Source organism: Poecilia reticulata, linkage group LG15, assembly GCF_000633615.1.
Source record: "Poecilia reticulata strain Guanapo linkage group LG15, Guppy_female_1.0+MT, whole genome shotgun sequence".
Classification (NCBI taxonomy): Eukaryota; Metazoa; Chordata; class Actinopteri; order Cyprinodontiformes; family Poeciliidae; genus Poecilia; species Poecilia reticulata.
The window spans coordinates 2,462,660-2,472,250 of NC_024345.1; the positions used below are offsets into that span (position 1 = coordinate 2,462,660).

At 41.3% G+C, this 9,591-nt stretch overlaps 1 long non-coding RNA gene across 2 annotated transcripts; it reads right to left on the reverse strand.

Annotated features, from left to right (window-relative positions):
* Nucleotides 1–1,571: 1,571 nt before the first annotated feature.
* On the reverse strand, nt 1,572–3,263 carry LOC103476475 (uncharacterized). 2 transcript variants are annotated; one of them, XR_001777322.1, is made up of 4 exons: nt 2,747–3,263; nt 2,554–2,629; nt 2,395–2,469; nt 1,572–2,295 (listed from the first exon to the last, which is right to left on the reverse strand). It is a non-coding gene; the product is annotated as an uncharacterized LOC103476475 (long non-coding RNA). The 2 variants fall into 2 exon arrangements; XR_535476.2 differs by having other exon boundaries at nt 2,395–2,472.
* Nucleotides 3,264–9,591: the final 6,328 nt, after the last annotated feature.

The window sequence follows — 9,591 nt, forward strand, 5'->3', positions numbered from 1 at the left end:
GAATGGTTTTATTTTGGGGTCACTGCCGCCCCCTTTTCTTGAGGGGACAGCAGTTAAGTTGAAATGATCAACCCGCAAAAGAAAAAAAAAAAAAAAGCATTTCATAACAGATTAAGGCCCTGAACTGTTATGCACATTCAGATGTATACTGTACGTAAACTAAACTGAAGCAAGATGACACCAATAATATTTCTTCATATTTCGCTTCCAAGAAGCCAGGCTTTCCTATAATCTTCGAGACGTGTCCTGGAAAAATATTTCTCTTGTCTTTCTGGTCGTTTTTCAATGTTCTTCTTTCAACGTTAGCTTCTTTTCGGCTCTGCCTCGGGGTGTTCTTCAGACATAGGAAAATAAGCAAGAGGACATTTTAAACTTCTTTTTGAACTAGAAAACTGTCCACATACTCCTTATTTTGTAATTTGCAGCATACCTTGAAACATCTGTGGACCGAGTCTTTAAAGTGTCTTGAAAGTAAAACCATTTTATGCTTGAATCATGGGAACTGTTGACTACAAATAGTTAAGATAATTTTTTTTAACGTATTCTTAAGTTAAATTTAGCCAAAATCAGGATAAATTTGAGCTCATAACCCATAAACCTCCTCAAGTAAGAACATATTGATGATCTTCTGGAACCCCATCACATCCTCTCACTTTTCTTTAATGACTTTCTCAACAGAGCTGTTCCATATTTGTACATCAACCCTGCTCTGCAATAAATGCGCAGGACAATAAAAGGCCTCAGTGTGTGCACCCATGCGCTCTATTACATCTGGAGCTAAAAACACAGAAACCCAATATGCAGAGTTTCCTCTTAGTTTGATGACGTTCCCACTATGTCCTGGAGTTCAACCTTGGCTGCATCACCATTTTCGGTCAGGACAGAACGGGTGAGTGGATGAGCGGAGACGTATATTCCATTACTGGAGGTGGGCGGCAAGTAAGTAAGGGAGGACCAGGAGGGAAAAGAAGGTGTGGGGGTGGAAAAGGAGTTAAGGGAGAGCTAGAGATGGTGGGTGATAAATGGGTGTTTGGTAAGGAGAGGAGAGGAAGTGGAATTGCTGGTTTCTAAGACTTCATGTTAAGACTTACAGAGGCAAAAACAAAATATCTTTATCACTGTAAGTGGCTTTATCTCCAAACCAACACACTCACTGTTCAACCTATTGAAATCAGTAATCCAACAAATGTAAATGCTTTTCATCTGACAGTGATCTTCAATAAAACAGAATATGCTTTTCAACAAATCTCATTTGTAAAACTAAAAGGGCCCTTTGAAAACAACACTTTTAAGTCCACATGCCTGTTTTTAAAAAGTTTGTTAAAAAATGTTGGCTGATTGTCGATCGGGTTTGTTCCGCTTGTCTCTTTACTGGGTGAGATTGAGCATTGGAGGGTGGACAGACGAGTGAGCACTATGTGGGAGCCACAGATAGGTATTCTCCCTGAAAGACCAGTCGAGGACCAGTCCTCAGTGAGAGAAGATCTCTTTAAGGATGCTGTGAAGCCTGAAGGCATGCAAATAAAGGGTTCTGGGTGTTTCTGAGGCTGAGGCGAGTTTATTGAGGGCAATGAGATGGCAAGCCTTAGAAAACATGTCAATTAAGGTAAGAACAAGAGTCTTGTTTTTAGAAACAAGTAGACCAGTGACAAAATCTAGTGAGATGTGGGACTGAGTCTGATTGGTAATGGAAAGATGTTGAAGTAACTCCTCAGGAGGGTGGGAAAAGATATTTCCTTGAGCAAAGGGACAAAGCTGGTGGTATCCTTATTAAGAGATGGCCACCAGAAATGACAACGGAGGAAGCCACTAGTGTGACTAACTCCAGGGAGACAGGAGAACCCAGAAGAGTGAGTCCACTGGAAAACCTGGTATTGGACATTTGACGGGACAAAGAGACAGATAGGGAGACCTCCTCCAGGGTCTGATTCCTCCTCTGTGGTGCTTTGAATACGTTGTTCCAAGTCCCCAAGTGCAATTTCTCATAGTACAAGATGCTCTAGAGAGAACTGATACTCTCCAGAGAATCAGTTCTCCTCAGATTCATCTGGAGAGAACTGTCAAGAGAGTGCATGTAGTTTTATGCTTCTGGAATTTGTTAAGTGATGTTGAGATTGAACCTGGAGAATAACAAGGGATTGAGTCTTTCAGCATTCTGAGAAAAGGTTGTTGTGGTCCGTCCAGACTATTACAGAAATATATGTTCCTTCTAGACAGTGTCTCTATTCTTGTGGGGAATGTTTTATGGCTAGATCCCAATCACGAACACGGTGGTGTTTGTCATCTTCAGGGAACCTTTGGATGAGAACAGTTACTAAAGCTACAGAGTCCATATGGCATCACAAGAGGCCAAATGACCCATGTGTGTTTTAAAAGCCGTTTTCCATAAATTACCTTCTTGGACTAGGTGGTGGACATCACGCAGGTCCACTGAAGAGAAGAATGATGCTTTCTGGATGGGTTGAAAAGCTTCTGAAATCAAGGGAAGAGAATATTTGATTTTGATCTTTGTCTGTAATCAATACAGGGTCAAAAGTTTTATTCTGCACCCACCGGTGATGAAGAGAACCGGAATATGCCAGCATTTAGGGCCTCGTCGATATACTGTATTTCTCCATAGCTTCCCTCTCTGGGTGAGAAAGATTGTACAGGGTGACCCACAAAAAAGTAGCCCGCGTTACTATAGCATTACTGGCGGCCTTCCGTGAAGAAAGAAAGAACTTGAAATGCCAAAATCTTTACTCACTCTTTACAGAAAGTGCTGGAAATGATCCCCTTGTGCGTCAATGCAGTTTTGGGCGCACCATAGCATATTGTCATATACGCGACGCAACTCTGGGGCACCAGTCCTCTGAATTGCATTACGAATATTGTCTTTCAACTGCTGTAAAGTTCTCGGGTTATTAGCATACACTTTTCCCTTCAAAATGACCCACAGATAAGTCACAAGTTAAGTCCGGTGATCTTGGTGGCCACAATCTTTTGGTGACAATCCTGTCTTCTGTAAATGCCTCCCAAATTCGTGCCAGTGACACGTGTGAAGTGTCACAAGTCGCGCCGTCTTGTTGGAAGAAGGCGTACCCACGTTCTTCCAGCGTCAACCTTCCATAAAAGTCCTCAAAAATTCTCATGTACACTTTCGTGTTCACTGTTGTCTCAAAAAATATGGGACCCACAATCCAAGTTCCAGACACAGCACACCAGATGCCGACTTTCTGATCGTGAAGAGGTTCCTGATGAATCGCAATCCGGCAATATGATGCCTCCTTTGTCGCTGTTTTCCCAGACTAACAGAACCCGGGGGACGGGGAAATGTGACGCAAACATCGTCCCCCAATAAAATCGATTGAAGGGTTGGGTTGACAAGGTGCTACGGGGAAGGATTCACTCGGCATGCCACTCTGGCAGGGAGGCGGGCTACATTTTCATGGGCCACCCTGTAAATAACCTTAACCCAGGAGGAAGAGGGGTGCCAGGGAGTAAATCAATGACTGATTTTGCACCGAAGGTTGCAGGTTACTAATGGCTGCAAGTGCACACTGAACTGGTTCTTGGCAGAGAGAGGTGTCTGGGATGTTCTTACTGGTAGTGAAGATGATAATTCAGGAGACAGGTAAGCGCATCCATTTTGAATGACCTGTAAAACAGTCAAAATAGTGAGTGCCTTCAAATCAAGACTAAAACCCCACCTGTTAATTCACTTAAGATAACATTAGATTTTTACCCTTGAAAATCTAAGGGTAAAACTAAACACTCGCACAAGCGAGTGTTTAGCAAGTGTTTAGTTCAACCAAAGTCAGACGCCATCAGAACTTATCGCAAACATGCTTAAAAGCCATATTTATTTTTTTCTTCTTCTCTTCTTGCATTTATGTTTAAAGATACACATTTTTCTTTGTTTATTTCACTCATTCATTTAATCATATTTATGTTTCTTGGATAGAAGTACGACTTGTTGTGATCTGACTCCATTTAGAAAATAAAAAATAACAACCTTTAAGGGCGATTGGGGCGCCCGCTAATAAAATGGTAGGGAAAACACTTCTGTGCAAATCGGGGTGCAATATAAACGACACACAGTTCGTGGACGTGACATCCCTTGATGATTCATTTCATCACATTTAACACAGACGAAGGTTTTTGGACACAGCGACACACGCTAGAAGAGAAGAAACGGAGCAGCAGCAGCTTCACCAGCACCGAAGCTCGGCCGTTCCACCAACATTTATTGCTGAATGCATAACGGTTTTACGTGACATTTATGCGTTTATTAACCCCGCATCTGTTTAAGCACAAGGAATTGGTGACAACTGATGATGTAATGGCTTCGGAGGGTGTCCGATTTTACGGCGGGATATTTTAAACGGTACTCTGTGAGACCTTGAGTCAGCGTTGATGGGTAGGGAGCGTACCAGAGAATGAGTTTCAGCTTCTGTAGCAACATCTTTTGTTGGGCGCACACCAAGAGCAAGGAACAGACTACCAGAATATATCAGTGAAAACTCCACATTTAAAAAATAACAAACTCAAGCATTGGTTGAAAGCAAACCAGTTATGTACCCATTCATAATGTCTTATATCGTGTTTTTATCCTCCTTCTGTTTGATGATTAGCTATTTCTTGTGTCAATGTTTTATTTTCTTGATGTTATTTAATGTGTGTACTGTGTTCTGAACTGTGAATTGTATAGTGATGTTTTGTTTTGTCTGCTTACTTGTTTTAGGACAAAGTATGAAATTTAGCCATTGTGCTCATTTCTGCATAATTACACTGCTATGGATTGTGGTAGTGTTGAGTAATGTGCACTGTCTTAATCAAATAAATCAAATTAATTTAAATCAAAAGTTAGTTTTGTGTTATATGAACCTGCAAAATGTGTCCCAGTTTCCCAAAATACCTCAATACCGCACTGACAAATCACAGAAGAGGGATATTAACAAACCTACAGTTATTATTGTAATCAAATCCCCATTTCAGAACAACTGTAATGAAGCATAATTGAATTGAATTGCATTGAGACACGTGAACAATGTGAAACAGATTTTGTTTTTGCATGTCAAAGTAGAAGCTCACCCCAAAACGATGGCCTCTTTTTCAACAGAGGTCCTCTCTGCTGCTGTGTTTTTATTTATATCCTCAGAAAGGAGAGAAAGCTGAGACCATGAGGGAGAATGATACCTCTCACCCAACCACCCATCCAGCACATACCAGGACACTGCACACCAGAGATGTCTAGCACCTGCTGCAGGCCCTGGCACGCCAGGCTCATATCCACAAACACCTCATATATTCTAAACACACACACACATACAGCCGCACACAGCGGCTCCTTATGCCCTATCTAAATTAGCGTCTTGACTTAAGTTGACTCCGTCAGGGCTGGATTTTTTTTCCGTTTTCCTCTTTTAAGCCTGATGAAAATGTAGATATCTGGACGTTGCTTGCTCTTAAATTGGCGACTCTTATTGAAATACACTTTGTTTCAGATGGAAAAGAACATAATTTGTTGAGAAATACCATAAATGCAGAGACAACTATGCAATGGTGTCAAGTGAACAATATCGATGATTGTATTTGTCAGAGTAGCATAATAATTCAGACAGAAGGCAGTCCTTACATTGCATCAAGTTTCAACTCTTTCCACACCAAGACTGATTCATGCAAACAAAACAAAACAAAACATTTTAACATGAGACATTGCAGTCACATGCAAAAAGATGCATCTTAAAAACGGAGAAGGATCCAGTGTTTAATCTACGTACATTTACTGAGTTAATCAGCAAATCTCATCTTAAAAGTAATTGTTTTTGGCAAAATCACCAATGACAAAAAAAAAGGTAACTTTATTTAATGAAGGACAGCACATAAGACAATACATGATCAAACAATTCAGCTGTTGTTTTGTACAAATGTCGAGGCCTTTTGGCGTATTCACCTGTTTGAAATGTTAGTTTGTCTTTTCTGTTTGGAAGGCCTGGGAGGGAAGAGCTTTTGCGTCAACGCATGTTTGCTAAACTCTCCTCACTCTTAAACTAGAACAATATGTTCATGTCAGTCGGGTGTGATATTAATGAAAAGCTCTTGGGTATGTTGGAGGATCTGTGATCCTGTGAGCCAATTTCTCCCTCAAAGTCCGTGGGAACCTTGCTGCTGTCCAAGACATAACAAACAAACCCTTTGAATTACCATAACACTCTCAAGATTTAGTATGCATGAGAGCTAAAAGTATATCACTATTGGCCGTTGAGTGGCATAGAGATCCAGAACACTGAGTATGAATGCATTTGGCAGATAATTAATGTTGATGCTGTCGGCAGATGATGATTTGGTGCTGATTCCATGTTATGGTGGAGTTTTTGCGCTCTTATCTAAACTCTTCTAAATAAACGGAGTGAGAGAGGTACACCCTGTCCATGTCAAGAGTCCATCACAGCGAAGCACAAAAAAAAAAGAGGACAATCTACCATGGACGAACACCCTAAACCAGTCAGTCATGGAGGTCCGGCATTCTGCATGTTTTAGTTCTCTCCTTGGTGGTAGCATCAACCTCCTCAGCATGTCAATGTTCTTCTTAGACCTTCTAGTGAGCCATCATTTGATCCAGGTGTGTTAAACCGGGAAGAGAACTAAACCATGTAGGATGCCGGCCCTCCAGGACCCATTTTGGGCACCACTGATCTAAACCGAACATCATGTTACAGAGAGAATATGCAAATTTCACGCAACAAGACCCCAAGACTTAAGATTTGAACCCAGGACTTTCATGCTACAGTGCTAAAAAGTCCATGGTGCGTCAGGGTCATCAGTTAAAAAGAGCAGATTAATTAAGACCTGCATTTTATAATATAGTACAAACACAGGGTTGACATATTGGAACAAAATGTGACGACATCTTCATCATAAATCTCTGCTTGTAAGCATGGGAAATCATATTTTAGATACTTTTTTTTGTCCACTGCTTTATTAAAAATATATATATATATCCTAAAGAACTGATAAGAATCAACCATAATCAATCAGCCTTTTCTTAGAAAGGGTAAAACAATGCCAGTCCCCTTTTTTGCTCACTTCCTCTCTGTGTCGTCATCCAACTACTTTGCGGTACGTTGTAAAATTGGCTGTTTGGGCAGAAGTTAATTACCTGTCGGAAAACTTCCTGTGCTCCGCGGGACTGAGCCAGTTCGCTGAGATGGAGGATGAAGGCTGTTTATTTGCGAAGTGAGGTTATTAACTCTGTCAGGCTTCCTTTTGAGAAAGCCGTGCTCTTAAAACAAAGAGCGAGACATTTTAGCTCGGTTTCAGCCCCGCAAAACTCAAACAACAAACGGCCAGCTCTGTGAGAGCAAACGTTTTCTGACTCTGGGTATTTATTCAAAGGGCAGAGCCAGACATTTGTGCGATCAGACGGGGATTTTCGCAGTCCACTTTGCAAAACCTTTCAAGTCGGGCCACATTCAAATAAACACAGAAAGCAGCCTGAAGTATTAAAATTACACTCAGATGACGAGGACCGATGTGGGCAGTCGCTCTCTGTGGGAGCCCATGCGCTCTCTGCACAAGTATAAATGGAGTTTTTAATTGTTCCTGACTCAAGCCAGTGGGCTGGGTTTGGCTAAAGCCAGTTAACAGACTGGAGGAAACAGTGAAGGATTGTCTGTGGAAAAGGGCTACGACTTTTTTGGCAGGCTGTCAGACAGCAAATTTGGTTGTGTGTGTTACTGTACATACATGCAGCATGTCTGGATGCACACACACACACATGCAGTCACAAGCTGCATTCATGAGTCTCTGAGTGCTTTTCTGTCTGAGAAAGCACGAGCACTTTGAGTTTGGGAGAGCAAAATGTCATATTGCATATCAAATTACATCTTCCAGATTTTTATTTTTTGCATGCATGCATTGTATTTAGTCTTTCTCCCCTCCCCACTCCATCCCCACGACAATGAAAGCTCTGGCTGGTGCAAAAGTATCTGGAGATTGAAATCAGATCCACTTGCTCTGGTCGGACTTGGAACCAAAACAGAGGCAACAGCAACTCGTGGAAACCGGCTTTTTGGGTTTTATGACTTATGTGGTGCTTGAATTTCACTCATTGTTTTGCATAGTCAAAACAGTGCATGAGGATGAAAAGAAAAGCGGTCAATAAAATTTATGGAGCAGTTTACCAATGTGAAACTTCATACAGCGTGTGAGGTTTGGCTTTCCTCATACCATGTGTGTCGCAGAGCACCGAGGCGCTCTGACAGGTTCAGGAGGTTTTATTATATTTGGCATTTGAAGTAATTCTAAAGTTGATGTGCAACACAAAAGAGACAAACAAAAAGCAAGACCAGCAATTTTCCTATTTACTCCTGGGGAACGGTTTAGTGACTGTAAAGTTAGGATGAGCAATATTTGGAAAATGATGTAATTTTGGTTACAGTAAGACTTGTCAAATGTTCTAATCTGGTGACTAAAGCTTAAGTGGACATTAGATTAGACATGGGCTATTTCTTAGACGCGTAGCGATTAATCAAGTCCAGAGGACTCCAAAGCGATTTACACTACATTCAGGTAGCTTTAATGCCTCACCTTATTGAGTCAGATATGTTGCTCAAACCCACCTGAGTAGCTGTAAAGTTAACAAGGCAATTATTGTGCATAATCATGAAGGTTTCCACATACTTGGATGTACTTCACTGTGCGTCAGTCCATGAGTACTCAAGGTGGACGTCCACCAGACGCGTCCCTGTAAAGCTACATTTTTACCACTGCATAGATGCACTTGGTGTCACACAGTAAGCTGTTCAGTGAGTTCCCATCCAACTGTTTTGTACGCAACTCCGAGTTGATGTCGTTGAGTCAGTGCAACCAGTCCAAAGAGTTTGTAGAGTGACCGCTGCTCTCTTTGTGACACTGATAGGTGTGTGGTGACTGCCGTAGTGAAGAAGAAACTAGGCTAAGCGTCCAACTAGCACTCCATCCATTCAGATTGTGGAAAATGAAAGAATTTATCAAGAGAAGTTTAGGTGATCAATATGCTTGACTATGAAATCTGAATGGTCTGCGGTCGGCGTGCTTAGCTTGAATAATACGCACTGATTTTTTTTTTGTTGGATCCTACGGCAAGGAGCAGCAAAGCCTAAACCTCATGAGGAGTTTGATGGATAAATGTAACTGTGGTCTCAATACTTAGCCAGTACTCAAACCCAAGCAGCTGTAATGTTTAAACCTTAACTAAACTTCCCTAAACTTAGTGAGGAAGTTGTGTTGAATAAACCGAACCAGTTGGCTCCTAAAGCTAAAAACATCAAGATAACCAACTCTCGAAGCTGCGGTGCATAAATGTAAGCAAATAGCTGTGACTGTTCAGCCTGACCTAGTAGCTTCAATGTCTAATCTTTACCAGTTAATCTTAACTCTGTGGTAGTTTGTCAGAAAAAAATAAAAAGTACACAAACGTGAGAGGAATTTACTGAAGCCTATATAGAGACTCAGTTGTTCAGGGAGGCCTCAAACCTTTTAGCCTCGTTATCTTTACACGTGTCTTGTTACTTGTAAATTAATCAGCATTTTATAACAGCATTTGGTGTCTATTGGGGATACGTTTTG